Source organism: Berghia stephanieae, chromosome 11 (genome assembly GCF_034508935.2).
Source record: "Berghia stephanieae isolate SIO BIC M18660-M18661 chromosome 11, UCSD_Bste_1.3, whole genome shotgun sequence".
Classification (NCBI taxonomy): Eukaryota; Metazoa; Mollusca; class Gastropoda; order Nudibranchia; family Aeolidiidae; genus Berghia; species Berghia stephanieae.
Window position 1 is genome coordinate 39,932,517 of NC_088370.1, and position 17,136 is coordinate 39,949,652.

The window sequence follows — 17,136 nt, forward strand, 5'->3', positions numbered from 1 at the left end:
TCGGATCGTACACCCATGCAAACATCATAGGTATATGATTCAAGGGTGATGCTCCCATCCAACCACCCGCAAAATACTGACTAACATGGCGAGTCAAGAAACACCAGCTAAGGCGATAACCGCACTCAATCTTGCAGAAATTGAAAAACATATGATGGAGCAATACCACACTCGACTATTAAAATTTGTCGTCAGAGAACGTTATAGATAGTATTGGTCAGATTCAGCGTGGGTTACGCAACTGGATGCGTGGGTTGACGGAGGCAGGAAGCAATAACAAACCCACATGGTTGCCATTACCTCCACCATCATTCTCGCTCACGGTTTGTGGAAAGCACTTCATTACAGGCACGTAATAGTGAATCTAGTTTTTGTTTTGAACATTTCTATTATTATTCTTTGTAAATTGACCCATATTAAAAGAAACATACAAACAAAAAAGGCATGACCAGTCACTAACAATGCCAAGTAGTGTGTAGACAGTAACACAGTACGGTGAACATGACTGACACTGACATTGGGGTCGGAATGTCGGAACCCATGAGTCGTTCGCAACTCTGCCTCACGTATTCATTTAATCAGTCAATTTAATTTTTATTAAGCTTGCGTAAAACATACAAACAAAAAAGACATGATCAGTCACTAACAATGCAGTGTAGTGTGTAGACAGTAACACGGTACGGTGAACATGAATGACACTGGGATCGGAATGTCGGAACCCAGTAGTCGTTCGCAACTCAGCCTCGCGTACTCATTTAATCAGTCAATTTAATTTTCATTTAGCTTGCCTATTCTTCAAGTTTATGTTATATTCACCTTTTCTATTTAAAAAGGGTAATCCAAACAGACCATAAACGATTTTATAATAAGCCGATTTCAACTTCCATCACACACGAACTTATTTTGGGTGTTTTTTTTTTAACCAAACCGTTTGACTCAAATTAAAGCTTCGGCATTGGATAAGGAGCGAGGTCCCTGTTGCCATCTTGCTTAGTTTATACAGAGACTGGGTTGCCACCTTGGCTGTTCTTGATAAATAGTAAAATAGTACAACCTTGTGCAATATGAGAGAGAGAGAGAGAGAGAGAGAGAGAGAGAGAGAGAGAGAGAGAGAGAGAGAGAGAGAGAAATTTTGAACAAAAAACGAATCTCTCTCTCATTCTCTCTCTCTCTCTCTCTCTCTCTCTCTCTCTCTCTCTCTCTCTCTCTCTCTCTTCCTATTTCATCTGTCACACTGTTTGACAATCTTCATCACCTGGCTCACTTGTACTTGTAATATCGGGTGTGAGGTAAAATTTTGAACAATTATTATTATTTATAAAATGCAGAATCTTTTCAAATAAACGGATAAAATAGAGATTAATTCTAATCGAACAGTGGAACACAAAGGCAGAATTTGCGAACAATCTAACACATAAGTGTCGTGGTCTTATTTATAAAATGCAGAAACTTTGCAAATAAACGGATAGAATAGAGATTAATTCTAATCGAACAGTGGAACACAAAGGCAGAATTTGCGAACAATCTAACACATAAGTGTCGTGGTCTTATTTATAAAATGCAGAAACTTTGCAAATAAACGGATAGACTAGATGTTATTTCGATTCGAAAAGAGGAACACAATAGGAAAATTTGCGAATACCCAGTCCAGACATAAGCGTTATGGTCTTATTTATAAAGTGCAGAATCTTTGCAAATAAACGGATAAAATAGAGATTAATTCGATTCGAAAAGTGGAACACATAAGCAGAATTTGCGAATGCCCGGTCCAGACATAAGCGTTATGGTCTTATTTATAAAGTGCAGAATCTTTGCAAATAAACGGATAGACTAGATGTTATTTCGATTTGAAAAGTGGAACACAATAGGAAAATTGGCGAATACCCAGTCCAGACATAAGCGTCATGGTCTTATTTATAAAGTGCAGAATCTTTTCAAATAAACGGATAAAATAGAGATTAATTCTAATCGAACAGTGGAACACAAAGGCAGAATTTGCGAACAATCTAACACATAAGTGTCGTGGTCTTATTTATAAAATGCAGAAACTTTGCAAATAAACGGATAAAATAGAGATTACTTCGATTCGAAAAGTGGAACACATAAGCAGAATTTGCGAATGCCCGGTCCAGACATAAGCGTTATGGTCTTATTTATAAAGTGCAGAAACTTTGCAACTAAACGGATAGACTAGATGTTATTTCGATTCGAAAAGTGGAACACAATAGGAAAATTTGAGAATACCCAGTCCAGACATAAGCGTAATGGTCTTATTTATAAAGTGTAGAATCTTTTCAAATAAACGGATAAAATAGAGATTAATTCTAATCGAACAGTGGAACACAAAGGCAGAATTTGCGAACAATCTAACACATAAGTGTCGTGGTCTTATTTATAAAATGCAGAAACTTTGCAAATAAACGGATAAAATAGAGATTAATTCGATTCGAAAAGTGGAACACATAAGCAGAATTTGCGAATGCCCGGTCCAGACATAAGCGTTATGGTCTTATTTATAAAGTGCAGAAACTTTGCAAATAAACGGATAGACTAGATGTTATTTCGATTCGAAAAGTGGAACACAATAGGAAAATTTGAGAATACCCAGTCCAGACATAAGCGTTATGGTCTTATTTATAAAGTGTAGAATCTTTTCAAATAAACGGATAAAATAGAGATTAATTCTAATCGAACAGTGGAACACAAAGGCAGAATTTGCGAACAATCTAACACATAAGTGTCGTGGTCTTATTTATAAAATGCAGAAACTTTGCAAATAAACGGATAAAATAGAGATTAATTCGATTCGAAAAGTGGAACACATAAGCAGAATTTGCGAATGCCCGGTCCAGACATAAGCGTTATGGTCTTATTTATAAAGTGCAGAAACTTTGCAAATAAACGGATAGACTAGATGTTATTTCGATTCGAAAAGTGGAACACAATAGGAAAATTTGAGAATACCCAGTCCAGACATAAGCGTTATGGTCTTATTTATAAAGTGCAGAAACTTTGCAAATAAACGGATAAGATAGAGATTAATTCGATTCGAAAGTGGAATGCAAATGCAGAAGTTGTGAATACCCGGTCCAGACATAAGTGTTATGGTCTTATTTATAAAGTGCAGAAACTTTGCAAATAAACGGACAAGATAGAGATTAATTCGATTCAAAAGTGGAATGCAAATGCAGAAGTTGTGAATACCCGGTCCAGGCATAAGCGTCATGGTCTTGTTTAAATGAAACAAGGCAGTTTTAAAAAAATTATGGTCATTGAGTAATTAAGCTAAATATGCGGAGTTCAAATAGATAACTTGATCTGTGAAATTTTTTATAATTAGCTGTTTTTATTCTCCATCATTTAGATTATGTGATTAAGTTTATAATTGAAATACAAACTTTTTCTCACTTATCACTGTTTTGCAATAAAGGAGAGTGTGAGTGAACCTGTGCAAAGAAAATTATTTGATAGAGTGATATTTATCATGCTTTTCAGTTTGTAGTTGAATTCTAGAATGGATTCTTTATAGTTCTCATTGATTGTATGTCAGTATGTCAGTCTTTAGGACACCGATTACCCTAATGCGGTCACAATTTACAATGTGACGGCCACAAGCCCGTTAAACGCAGAGTGTGGTATTGTTGTTTGCAAGTAATGCTATAGTTTTAATAGGATATCTGTCTCCTATTAAAATACATTCCTGTGTTGGATTTTGGATTAAATTCATGTCTTCTTCGGATTATGGGATATTTAATTTTCATGGATTGTGATTGTGATTTTCAAGATTATTAATGTAAGTAAATGCCCAAATAGATATTTTTATTCATTTATTCTTTATTTTTATTTTTTTTTTAGTTTTGTTTTGAAGCATTTATTATAAGATATAATGTACATATGCACTTATACACCAAAGACTGCTTTCAACTGCTTATTTTTATTATTATTATTATTATTATTATTATTATTATTATTATTATTATTATTATTATTATTATTATTAATATTATATAAATACCAGAAATATTTTGTAAACAATGTAACACAATATAATGTGTAAGTTTCAAAGCAAATGCAACCACAAATAACATCAAAGAACAATGTGGGACTACTGTTTTAATTTCATAAAACCAAACGCATATTTTCTGCCCCCGATATTGAACGTGTAGTTAGTATGTATCGTACAAACAACGTTCGTTTAGACAGGTAGTCGGGATTCTAGCGCCAGTTTTATTTGGGCAACCGTGATTGGGATTTCACTCAATGCACTTATTATTATTATTATTATTATTATTATTATTATTATTATTATTATTATTATTATTATTAATATTATATAATAATAATAATAATATAATAATAATAATAATAATAATAATAATAATAATAATAATAATAATAATAATAATAATAATAATAAGTGCATTGAGTGAAATCCCAATCACGGTTGCCCAAATAAAACTGGCGCTAGAATCCCGACTACCTGTCTAAACGAATGTTGTTTGTACGATACATACTAACTACACGTTCAATATCGGGGGCAGAAAATATGCGTTTGGTTTTATGAAATTAAAACAGTAGTCCCACATTGTTCTTTGATGTTATTTGTGGTTGCATTTGCTTTGAAACTTACACATTATATTGTGTTACATTGTTTACAAAATATTTCTGGTACTCGTATGCATGTGTAGTCAACGGTCAATCGTGTTCTTTATTATTTTATTATTAATTTTGGCTTGGCATCTTACATATGTGAATTTGACAGGTTGTTATGGATGGTAATTACTCGTATAACATTAAGTGATTTTTAAACATTTTTACGGCGTTTTAAATGTCTTTCTTGCATTCATTGCCGAGCACCTCCACTTTTCTGTTACTATTTTAACGATCAGCTGATTTTCTCTTGCCTCCCCTTTAATTTCGCGGACTTTTTTCAGAACGAGGCGTGGGAGTGGCTAATACGCTTGGCTAAGAAGCTCATAACATTGCCATCCGAAAGTATAACGGACCAACATACAAAACTGTGTGTATCCATGAACGTTTATAGTCAGGTTAATACAGTTCCGTGAGCATTACTCATAAACGCGGATGGCAAAAAAAAAAAAAAAAAAAAATAACAAAGACCTGAGTGATGTCATCTTCGAACTATCTATAAATTTTGGACGGGTCTCCAGAGGAAACCAGGTGAAACTATTCAGGAGTTGGCTGCTAGAATTCGCCAGAGCGTTGTCACATGCGATTTCCCATCCATTGTAAATCCCCTGGATGAAGCCATGCGTACCTGTTTCATGTGTTGCAGTTAACAACACAGCTATTCTTGAAGCACTATTCAAGCACAAGGAGGACGAGCTCTCGTTTAACAAAGCATCGAGGTCGCCACGGAGATAGAAGATGCCCCAAGAGTGGTCACGAGACTGCATTATCTGTTCAACCTGAGCTCCATAAAATCAAGCCTCAGAGAAAACAGACTCCGATAATTCAGCAAGACAGTCAAAACAAACAGCGTCTCAAACGTTCGAATGAAAGACAGGCAGAGCCGACAACGGAGTTTGATAATAAAAATCAAATCTGCTCAAGATGGGCGCCACAACAGACTAAACTGCAAATTCTAAATAGCCGTTTGTCGCTTCTGCCAGAGAACTGGACACATCGAGAGAGCCTGTAAACGTAATAAGAGAATGTCGAGTTCGCCTAACGTCAACACGATTCGGGTCGATTTCGTTTCAGTGGCACCGCTTGTAGCGGGATGATAGGGAGCTCTCAAAATAATAATAATAATAATAATAATAATAATAATAATAATAATAATAATAATAATAATAATAATAATAATAATAATAATAATAATTATCAGCATCATTGCTTTTTAAAATGATCACTTCAAGAATGTTAATCCTTTATTACTGTAAATGCTAGAATAACTTGTGTACAGAAATGCCAATGATAGACTAAAATAAACTCTTGAACTTGAAAGTTATGCGGATTCCACTGTAAAACAAATCGTATAAAGTAGGTATATATGTAAATCAACCCTCACCCCCCCCCCTACCAACAAAAACAAACAAACCCAAAAACAAAAAACTTTTGGACCAACAAGAGCTGAAGTTGACTTTAAGAGTGTTGACTTCCAACTATAGATAGTATGCGCTTGGCTAAGAAGCTGATAACATTGCCATCCGGAAGTATAACGGACCAACACACAAAACATTGTGTAATCATGAACTTTTATAGTCGGGGTAATACAGTTTAGTGAGAATCGCTCACAAACGCGGATGGCAAAATACAATAACAAAGGCTTGAGTGACGTCATCTTCGAACTATCTATAACACAAATTGTATACTTCAGACTTGGAAACAACCCCCCCCCCAATAAATAAATAAATAAACCCCAAAATCCAAACAAACAAAAGAAGAAAATAAACAAACCAAAAAACAACCTCCTCCAAGAAAAAAACAGCAAAAAAAAAAAAAACAACAACAAAAAAACAACAACAAAAAACAACCCCACGATGATGATGCTGATGTTGACAATAGTGGTGGTGGGATAATGATGATGGTGGATGATGATAATGATGATGCGACCACGACGTCGATGAAGATGACGTTGATGGTGGTGGTGGAGGAGATGACGACAACGACGACGATGATGATGATATTGATGATAATGATAACGATGATGATGATGATAACGATAAGGATGATGATGACGATGGTGGTGGTGTTGATAATGATGATGGTGGTGGATGATGATGATGATGACGACGTCAATGATGATGATGATGATGATAACGATGATGATGCTGGATGGTGATGATATGATGATAACGATGGTGTTGGTGATGATGATGATGATGATTACGACGACGACGATAAGAACGGGAGAAATCCATCAGCCGGGGAAATCAGTCTCCCTCAACGAGTCGATAGTTGTGATGATCGGATTAGCCAGTAAGACAGAGAGAGAGAGAAAGATAGAGAGAGAGAGAGAGAGAGAGAGAGAGAAAGAGAGAGAGAGAAAGAGAGAGAGAGAGAAAGAGAGAGAGAGAGAAAGAGAGAGAGAGAGAGAGAGAGAGAGAGAGAGAGAGATCGATAGGTTTATGAAGGAGATAGTGGAAGTGATACAGTGGTATCCAACAAGCCGAAGCGCATAATAGAATATCGCTGAAGATGAGGACGGTAATAGTAATAGTGATTTGTCGTTAGTAGAGCTCAGGGAAACAAGTGATTCCATTGTGTGAACTATTGACCTTGAACACAACTCACGATTAGTTTTCTTTTGCGGCCAAAGACTTGTCTTCTGTCTTAATGTTTTGGTCAAGTGTCAGGCTATAGATAGTATGCGCTTGGCCAAGAAGCTCACAACATTGCCATCCGGAAGTATAACGGACCAACACAAAAAAACTATGTGTAAACGTGAACGTTTATAGTCTGGTTAATGAGTTAAGTTAGAATTACGCATAAACGTGGAATGCAAAAAACAATAACAAAGACCCGAGTGACGTCATCTTCATTCTATCATCAATAAGTTAACGATGGCTACGGTCAGTGTCAGGCCACGAGTTTACGAAGACACGGTCCAACTCATTGACCATCATAATGAAGACAGGTCACATAAATAAAACATTTCCGGTAATCCCAGGTTTGAGAGATTTGGACAAGATGAAGGTGCGCTATGTGGTCTTGCGGCCGGTATGACACTCGCTTTCGGATCGGAAGGTCCCGGGTTTGAGCCTCGCTCGACGCATAGTTGAGTTCTTGGAAAAGGCTCTTAACTCACATTCTTTCACCGAACGCAGGTGTAATATATTGGTACCCGGCCGTTGATCATGACAGTGTTATCTTTGTACGAAAAAAAAAATGCAATTTCGTCTAACAGACGAAATTGAATGTAAGCTTCAATTTAATATACGAAAACAGATAAATGGACGTTTCAGGTTTCCCCTTTATCAACAATACAGGATGAGTGTAACACTTCAGACGAATGAGATAATCTGGTCTTAACAACGCCACGACCACATTATCGCATTCGTCTGTAGTGTTTCATTCATCCTGTTTTGTTGATAAAGGGGAAACCCGAAACGTCAATTTTTATCTGTTTTCGTATATTAACATGAATCGTACATTCAATTTCATATTGTTATTTAATGAAACAATGACATTTTGTGCCCAACACAACTTACCTTGGACTTTTCTTTTTAAATGAGAGAGAAACAAAAAAATGAGTGAACAAGAGTTTTGTAATAATATTATGGCATAGCTTGCCACTTGTCGTAAGCAGCGCCAATATAGATCACATTACACACGATAAATGAATTTATAAAGGAAATCACACACACACACAAACACACAATACAACACATACATATCATATACACAGGGACATAGATACACATACAATATGCAAACATTGTAACTACTTATCGTAATTACAGGGCAGAGAGGACACACACACTCACACACTCTCACATACACATACATTATATATATATATATATATATATATATATATATATATATATATATATATATATATATATATATAGAACGGCTCCATTACCTATTTATAAACTATCTAGCTCTAACTTTTAACTCATTAAAGGCGAGACTCGGATTTCTTTCAATCATAATAAATGGCCAATCGTCTTAAAACTCTATTATGTAAGGTGTGATTTATGTTTGTTTTTAACTCACTCAACCCTAACATCGACTATATCCGTAGTTTAACCAGGGCTACTTTTACCCCATGCCTATTTATTACATTTTTCTGAGACAAATTATAGGCGTAGTATCAAAGCTAATATTTTTAGTTTTTACATGTTAATGATAGTTGAATAAAACTATCTATGCACATGCTCATTTTTAATTCATTTTTTTCCAGTTAATGTTTTTGTTTTTGAGGGTTTTACGGCGCTTGCAACGCATTAAGGTCATATCAGCGCCAGTAAAAAGAAAGAAATGGGATAGTAAAAAGTTATAGAATTCAATTAAAGCACCCAAGAAAAGGTGTGACAAAGGGGAATTTGTTCAAATAGGAAACTGATGTAGATTCCAAGAGCACACCATCAAAGTACTTAGGTTGAGATCACCTAAAAGTCTCATCCAGACACAAGCACAGGTCCCCACTAAGAGGAATACACTCAAATGTTAACAAATCAAATATAACATGTAAATAAAACATAATACAGTACATAACATAGAGATGATTTACAAGGAAAAAAAATATCATCTCCCAAAGCAATAACTATACATTCGACTGTTTCCCTCTCAACCAAGGACTCCGACCAAGGTTAGGACAAAACCAAGCAATCTCACTCCAAGACAAAGACAGAAAGCAAGTTGGAAAACAGATATAAGGGGAAAGAAGACACAGTATGTACCTCCCTGCCCGCTATGGGAGGTCAGGATCCCCACCCAGTTTTCCAGTTAAGAAAAGTAGCAAAAATCTATAGGGTTGAGTTAAGGGTTTGTCGGCGCTTGCAACGCATTTAGGTCATATCAGCGCCAAATGTGTGATTTAGGATTTGACAATTAATTGAGCTTACACAGCTAGAAATGTGATTAGGAATACAAGAGCAAGAATATAAAAACTTGATCTTTTATATAGAGCAATATCCACTTAACGTGCTCAAAGCGCTTTGCAAGGGGTCCGGTCCCTGACCAACAGCAACATAATATATATAACATGTAGAACGAAACATGACGCCTGTGAGGCGATATTACAATTGTTTTCTCCGACAGAGACACCACAGCTGTCAACGACCAGGTACTCATTTTACACATGAGTACGATGAGAGAATGTGAGTAAAGAGTCATTTCCAAGGACTAAACTATGCGCCGAGCGAGGCTCGAAACCGGGTCCTTCAGATCCGAAAACGAGTGTCATACCGCAGGATAGCCGCACCTTTATCTTGACCAAATCTCTCAAACCTGGGAACTCCGGAAATATAAAAGCTCAAATCATGTCAATATTCAATTTACCTTTCATCTCCTGGTTTACCCTGACTTATTACCAGTTTGAGACGGTGGGCTACAATATAGGACATCATCATTATTACATAGATGTCGCTAGTTATATTTAATTCACACATTATCTAACTGGCTATAGATAGAATGCGCTTGGCCAAGGAGTTCACAACATTGCCATCCGGAAGTATAACGGACCAACACACAAACTCTGTGTAACCATGAACTTTTATAGTCTGGTTAATACAGTTTAGTGAGAACAACTCACAAACGCGGATGGCAAAAACAATAACAAAGGCCTGAGTGACGTCATCTGCATACTATCTATAACAACAGCTGACCAAACCGTGTTCACATTGCGAGAACAGTAACAGCCATTATTAGCCCAACTCGAGCTGTTAGTGTTAGTAGAAACCCAAAGCAACCGGCTATTAGGTACTCTTCTATTACTGTTATTGCTCTCTGGATGAAAATAATCAGATATTATGGACTTGGAGTGTAGTCCCCGTAAACTCATAGCTTGAAACTGACCCCCCCCCCCCCCCCCCCCCCACCCCCCCCCCAATAAAAAAAAGTAAAACAAAATAAAATTTAAAAATAAATATTAAAAAAAAACAATAAATAAATAAATAGAAGCAAACAACCCAAACCCTAAACAAACAAAAACAAAAAACAAAAGCAAAATCAATTCAGGTGTAAAATGAGTACCTGGCCGTTAACAGCGTCGCCTGTGTCCGAAAAAAAATTGTAATTTCGCCTAACAGGCGTCATGTCACGTCCTACAAGTTAAGTGTTGCTGATGGCCAGAAACCCCTTGTAAAGCGCTTTGAGCACGGTTAGTGGATATTGCGCTATATAAAAGCTCAAAGCTGAAGTGCTTGAGTCAACGAAGACTGGCACCAATAATTTCCCCTTTCAAATTGAAGGCAGGTTTGAATCAGAACATTGCTTGTAGAGGGTTAAAGAGATAGAGCGAATTGTCATCCAAGAATAGTGGGCGTGTCCGCTTGTCTTGGTCTAGTTGTGACAGACAGTTGGAGAGTAGGAGGAGGTAAGGAAGAGAAGAAGTGATCGGAAGTGAATGACAAGTAGTTTGTATCGCGTGTGTGTGTGTGAGTGTGTGTGTGTGTGTGTTCCTGCTTATGATTGTGCGTGTGTACACATACATACACTAGTGCAAGTGTGTGTGTGTGTGTGTGTGTGTTGGGGGGGGGGGGGGGGGGAGAGGAGAGAGAGAGAGAGAGAGAGAGAGAGAGAGAGAGAGAGAGAGAGAGAGAGAGAAAAGAGAGATGTGTTTGTTTTTAAGGGTTTTGCGGCGCTAGCAACACATTTAGGTCATATCAGCGCCAGTAAAAAGGAAGAAAATTTGATACTAAAAACATCCTAGCTGTATAATTTAGAGGACTTGAGGAAAAAGTAAGAAAAATGGGTAGGGTTTAAATAGGGAACAGATGTAGATTCCAAGAGCACATTAGCAATGTACATACTTAGTTTGAGATCACCTAAAAGTCTCACCCAGACATCAGCACAAGATCCCACTTAGAGGAATACACTCAAATGATTACAAATCATATGTTAAAAATGAAAAAAATAACAGTATATAACAGAGAGACGATTTACAAGGAAAAAATATCATCTCCCAAAACTATAACTATACATTTGACTGTTTCCCTCCCAGTCAAGGACAAAATCAAGTAATCTCATTCCGAGACAAAGTCAGAAAGCAATTGGAAAACATATACAGTGGGATAGAAGACATAGCAAGTACCTGCCCACTATGGGAAGTCGGGAACCCAACCCATTCTTTATGGGCTCATTGTTGTAATGAAAATCTAAAAAATGACGCAAAATATAATGCCAATTGGATTCAATAGTCTGATGTCACGTTGCCCAGCAACGGCGGCCATCGTGGTTCTAAACAAAGAAAATCGATACTTTTTATTCTTCATGCTGGCTAGAACTTTTCATGTCTTGTGATCAGAATGTGTAAAAGTAAAATCAGATCAGATTTATAATGGTTTTTTTTCCTCTGGATACACATTTATGCTCGTCGGAGAAATATTTCATAAGGGCGTCCGCCATTGTTCCGATAGTTTAGAGCCAGTTACTAAGTTACCATGCGTCACTACGAGGGAAGTGACGCTACGACTGTTGAAGCGTATTACAACAATGTTAAACTAGGCCCATACGTGCGTTCGGATGTCAGACCTGCATACATCATCGGTCCACATGAAACCATGACCATAATTTTGCATGAGCCACAGGTGCCCCCTTATTTAGATAGGGATTTTTACAAACACCCATGAAACAGACACATACGTTCAGTGGCGTGGCATGCTTACAGTATAAGGTGGTGCCAGAATCAGAAGGAAATGAATGACTTAAAACATGCTGTATTTGTAAATAAAAAAGAAAGAAGAAAAATTAAAGAAAAGACTTATTCAAATAAGTAAGAGTCGGTATATACCATTTCTCAGATTTAATATATATATTTTTTTTTAAATGCTATAATCCATGTTTCAAAGATGAATGTGGAGCCAGGCACCAAATCAACCAATCTAGCCACGCCCCTGCATACGTTATACACACACACACACACACACACACACACATTAATAGAGGCGCAGGTTTATAATAATATGTACATTGTACAACATGATCAAACATCAATTTTAAAGTTTACATGGTTTTAGCTATCAAATATTATGATTATCTAGACCACGCCATGAAATAAAAAGTTTGGATAAGTATCATCATGTAATAACATTAATAATACAGAAAATGCAGGCCATTTTGCTGATCTGAATATATATTTATTTCTATAAAGACTATAATATATATATATATATATATATATATATATATATATTATATATATATATATATATATTATATATATATATATATATATATATATATAAAGTGGTCATTCAGGGCCTTAGGGCCCATGGAGCCGGAGTTTATCCCGGCTTCTATAGCTTGAAACTGGACAATAGAAATTGCTTGCTACCCTTTGGACAGGACACTGGTCTATCGCAAAGTACTTTCAATCAGAAATAACAGACACAGCTCCCCAATCACTGCTGGGTGACCTGGGGGGGGGGGGGTCCATTAAAAAATCTCGACTGCACCCAAGGAACGATCCCTGTGCCCCTTTGTGTGTGAGCGAGTGCTCTATCAACTGAGCTATCGGAAACCTCCTAGAATATGTTGCGCCAGCAACGGCATTGGACGACAAAACTGAAATCCTTTTTTCTTTCTTTTCTCTCTTTTTTTTTAGAAAGGCATAGAAAATAAATAAGTTATTGCGAAGAGCATTTGTGGTCTAGTGGTTTAAGACTGGCTTTGCGACCTGTAGGTTGAAGAGTTGAATCCCACTGTGAGTGATGCAAAGTTGAGTCCTCAGAAAAGGCTCTTTAACTACATTGTCTCACCAAACTTGGGTGTAAGATAAGCACCTGGGTGAAACAGCATCATCTATGTTGAAAAAGAAAATATAACAACATGTGAAAGGCGTGATAATGCATGGGTCAATCTGCAACTGGCTTGGGAACCTATGCAAAGTGCTTTGAGCATATTAAGTGAAATCACACCATATCTAAATTTCAACTTTTAATGTACAATAGTGCACACCAAAAGATTTTTATTTTATCGTTTCAGTTGTTGCTTTACGATTCTTTCATTTCTTTGTATTATTTAAATGGTTATTTTTATGATGCCAAAGAACACTACGAGCTAACAAGTCAGTTTCTTAGATATTTGGTGACCTGACCAATAGCAGTGCTTTGTGTTAACTCCATCTGCTTGAAAGACAATTTGACCCAAAAGCAAAAAATGTTGAATTTGTATTCATGCACACAAAAATATTATTTTGAATTGCCAATCAGCTGTCTTTTACACCTTATTTAAAACCAATAAAATGATTAAAAATATTGTGCAATAAATATTTTTTAAATTCCACGCGTTCAGAGCATTATTCAACGATTACACATTTACTAAGAAATGATAGGGTTTTCCAATGAGAGGGGTGGAAATCATACAGTTTTTAAAAATACAATTCCCTTCCTTTTTGAACACCACTATGATACGGGTAATAAATTGCAGTGAATCATGTTGAAGCACAACCCCAACTTATCACCGTGCATTATGTGGGATGTGGTATGACACTCGCTTTCAGATTGAAAGGTCCTGGGTTCGAGCCTCGCTCAGCGCATAGTTGAGTCCTTGGAGAAGGCTCTTTACGCACATTCTCTCACCATACTCAGGTGTAAATCAAGTACCTGGCCGTTAACAGTGTTGACTCTGTCCGAAAAAAATTGTAATATCGCCTAACAAGCGTCATGTCCTGTCCTAAATGTTAAATGTTGCTGTTGGCCAGAGACCCCTTGTAAAGCGCTTTGAACATGCTAAGTGGATATTGCGCCATACAAAAGCTCATTTATTAATTTTTTACCACTGTGATTTGGTTTGCTTTAGCATCAGTCCAAAATCAGCTAGACGTTAGTTCTTAAAGTAAACCAGGTCTCATGAATGAGGGTTTCTTCTAGAAAAAAAAATAAACAATAAAGAAAACTCGAACTCAAATCATGAAGATGATGATGATGCTGTTGAATAATAATAACAATAATAATAATAATAATAATAATAATAATAATAATAATAATAATAATAATAGTAATAATAACAATAACAATAATAATAATAATAATAATAATAATAATAATAATAATAATAATAACAATACTAAGAAGAAGAAGAAGACGAAAACGATAAAGAATACCTATCTCTGGTACTATGTTAAGCTCAATGCCAATTACACGAAATAAAATTCAAAACATGTATGAATATGTATGAATGTAGATATTACGAGGGCTCTTTCAGAAATAACCAAAAAATGCCCATTGCTCAGCAACCAGTGGAGATTTTTTAATTCTGTAAACGACACGATATTCCTTATTTCCTTACGGATATTCCCAGAAATTATGAAGTGCATCATTTTGCACAATGAATTTCTAGACGATTTTAAAGATGGCGACCCACCTTGAAACTTGGTCAAAGGAGGAAATCAGAGCTGTCATACGTTTTTTGAACGCCAAAAGTCTGAATCCTACCGAAATTCATAAAGAACTTCAGAGTGTATATGTTATAAGCCGTACACAAGTCTATCACTGGTGTAATTTGTTTGAAGCCGGCCATTCCGACTTGACAGACAGGGAAGGGAAAAGCATTCGATAACTGCGACGTCAGAAGACAATGTGAAGCGAGTTGATGAGCTTATTCGTCAAGACAGGAGGTTGAAAATTCATGAAATCGCAAGCAGTCTTGAAATTTCGGAAACTTCTGCCCATAGAATTGTATTTGATGAACTTGGCTACAGAAAAGTCAGCGCAAGATGGGTTCCTAAGCAATTGACAGACAATCATAAAGAACAAAGATTGGACATCTGCAGGGAACTTTTGAGAAGAAGCAAGAGCTCACGCAGGGTTCACGGGCTACTGCCAACGCCGGCGGAGACTTTCTAGGGTACGATGTGACTTTTCTTGACAGCATAGTCACCGGTGATGAGACTTGGTTGCACCATTGCACCCCAGAAACAAAGCAAGATTCGATGACATGGAAACATCCATCCTCACCTGTCGCGAAGAAATTCAAAGTCATGCGGTCAGCAAAGAAAATAATGGAAACTGTTTTCTGGGACAGTCGTGGTGTTATTCTGTTCGAAACCTTACAACCTGGAGAAACAATCAATGCTGCAAGGTACTGCCAAACTCTTGACAAGCTTAGGGAGGCCATTCGCAGAAAGCGCCCAGGGCAGTTGACCAACGGGGTCATTTTGCAACACCCCACACAGCACGAGTGACGCAAGGTTGGCTAGAGAAATATGGATGGGAGATTTTGCCACACCCACCACACAGTCCAGACCTCGCACCATCTGATTATCACCTCTTTGGGCCACTGAAACGTGAGCTGGCAGGAAAGCGCTTTGATGTCGATGAAGAGCTTGTTGACCATGTGCGGAAATGGCTACAAAACCTTGACGGAAATTTCTTCCGAGAGGGTATCTATTCCATGATGCGGCGTTGGCAGAAGTGTGTCGACAGACTTGGCTGTTACATAGAGAAATGAAGGACGAGTCAAGGTATGAACACGTGCAAGAATTTTGTTGATAGCATAAAAAACGTGGATTTTACAGGTATTTTTCGGTTAATTATGAAAGAGCCCTCGTATAAAACACTGTTTGTAAAAAATATGTTTCCAGCATATTCCAAAAAAAAATCTCAAAACACTCAGCCTCTTTTACTCTTCCTGGTCATTCCAAATAAAGGCCCAATGCCCAAAGTAAGTAAAGGATCTTTAAAATTGAGATTTTATATAGCGCAATATCCACTAAACGTGCTCAAAGTGCTGTCCAACAGCAACATTTAACAGCTAGGACGGGACATGACGCCTGTTAGACGATATTACATTTTTTTTCATACGAGAAAACGCTGTTAACGGCCAGGTATTCATTTTACACCTGAGTATGGTGAGAGAATGTGAATAATGAGCACTCTCCAAGGACTCAACTATGCGCCGAGCGAGGCTCGAACCCAGGACCTTCTGATCCGAAAGCGAGTGTCATGCCACTAGACCACATTCCTTCACATGAGAGTTTTATATGACAAACTTATATTATTGAACTCAGATACTTATATGAAATGAAATTTAGGACGACTATGAGTCTGTATGTGTAGATATCTAGCATGTGTTTGAGAAGTGCAGGTAGGTGACAGCAATGGAAAATGATATAAAGAGATGGATTGATAAGTAGGCACACAGTGACGAAGCGAAAGAAATAAAGAAAGAAAGAGAAAGAGAGACAGAGAGAGAGAGAGAGAGAGAGAGAGAGAGAGAGAGAGTTGGGGGTGGGGGGAGAGAGTATTAAAAAGTGAGAGTGTATATGAGAGAGAGAGAGAGAGAGAGAGAGAGAGAGAGGGTGAGAGTGAGTATGAAGAGTGAGAGAGAGTGTGTGTGTGTGTGTGAGAGAGAGAGAGAGGGGGGGGGGGGGGGGGGGGGGAGTGAGCATGTGTAAAAAAAAAAAAAAAAAAAGAGAGAGAGAGAGAGAGAGAGAGAGAGAGAGAGAGAGAGAGAGAGAGAGAGAGAGAGAGTATTGGACATGCTTTACTTTAACTCAAT

The 17,136-nt window shown here is 37.2% G+C and overlaps 1 protein-coding gene across 1 annotated transcript in view; it reads right to left on the reverse strand.

The window, feature by feature from the left end:
• LOC144956425 (rho GTPase-activating protein 18-like) overlaps window positions 1-17,136 on the reverse strand; it is a 68,922-nt gene that overhangs the window by 51,267 nt on the left and 519 nt on the right. The window lies entirely within an intron of this gene.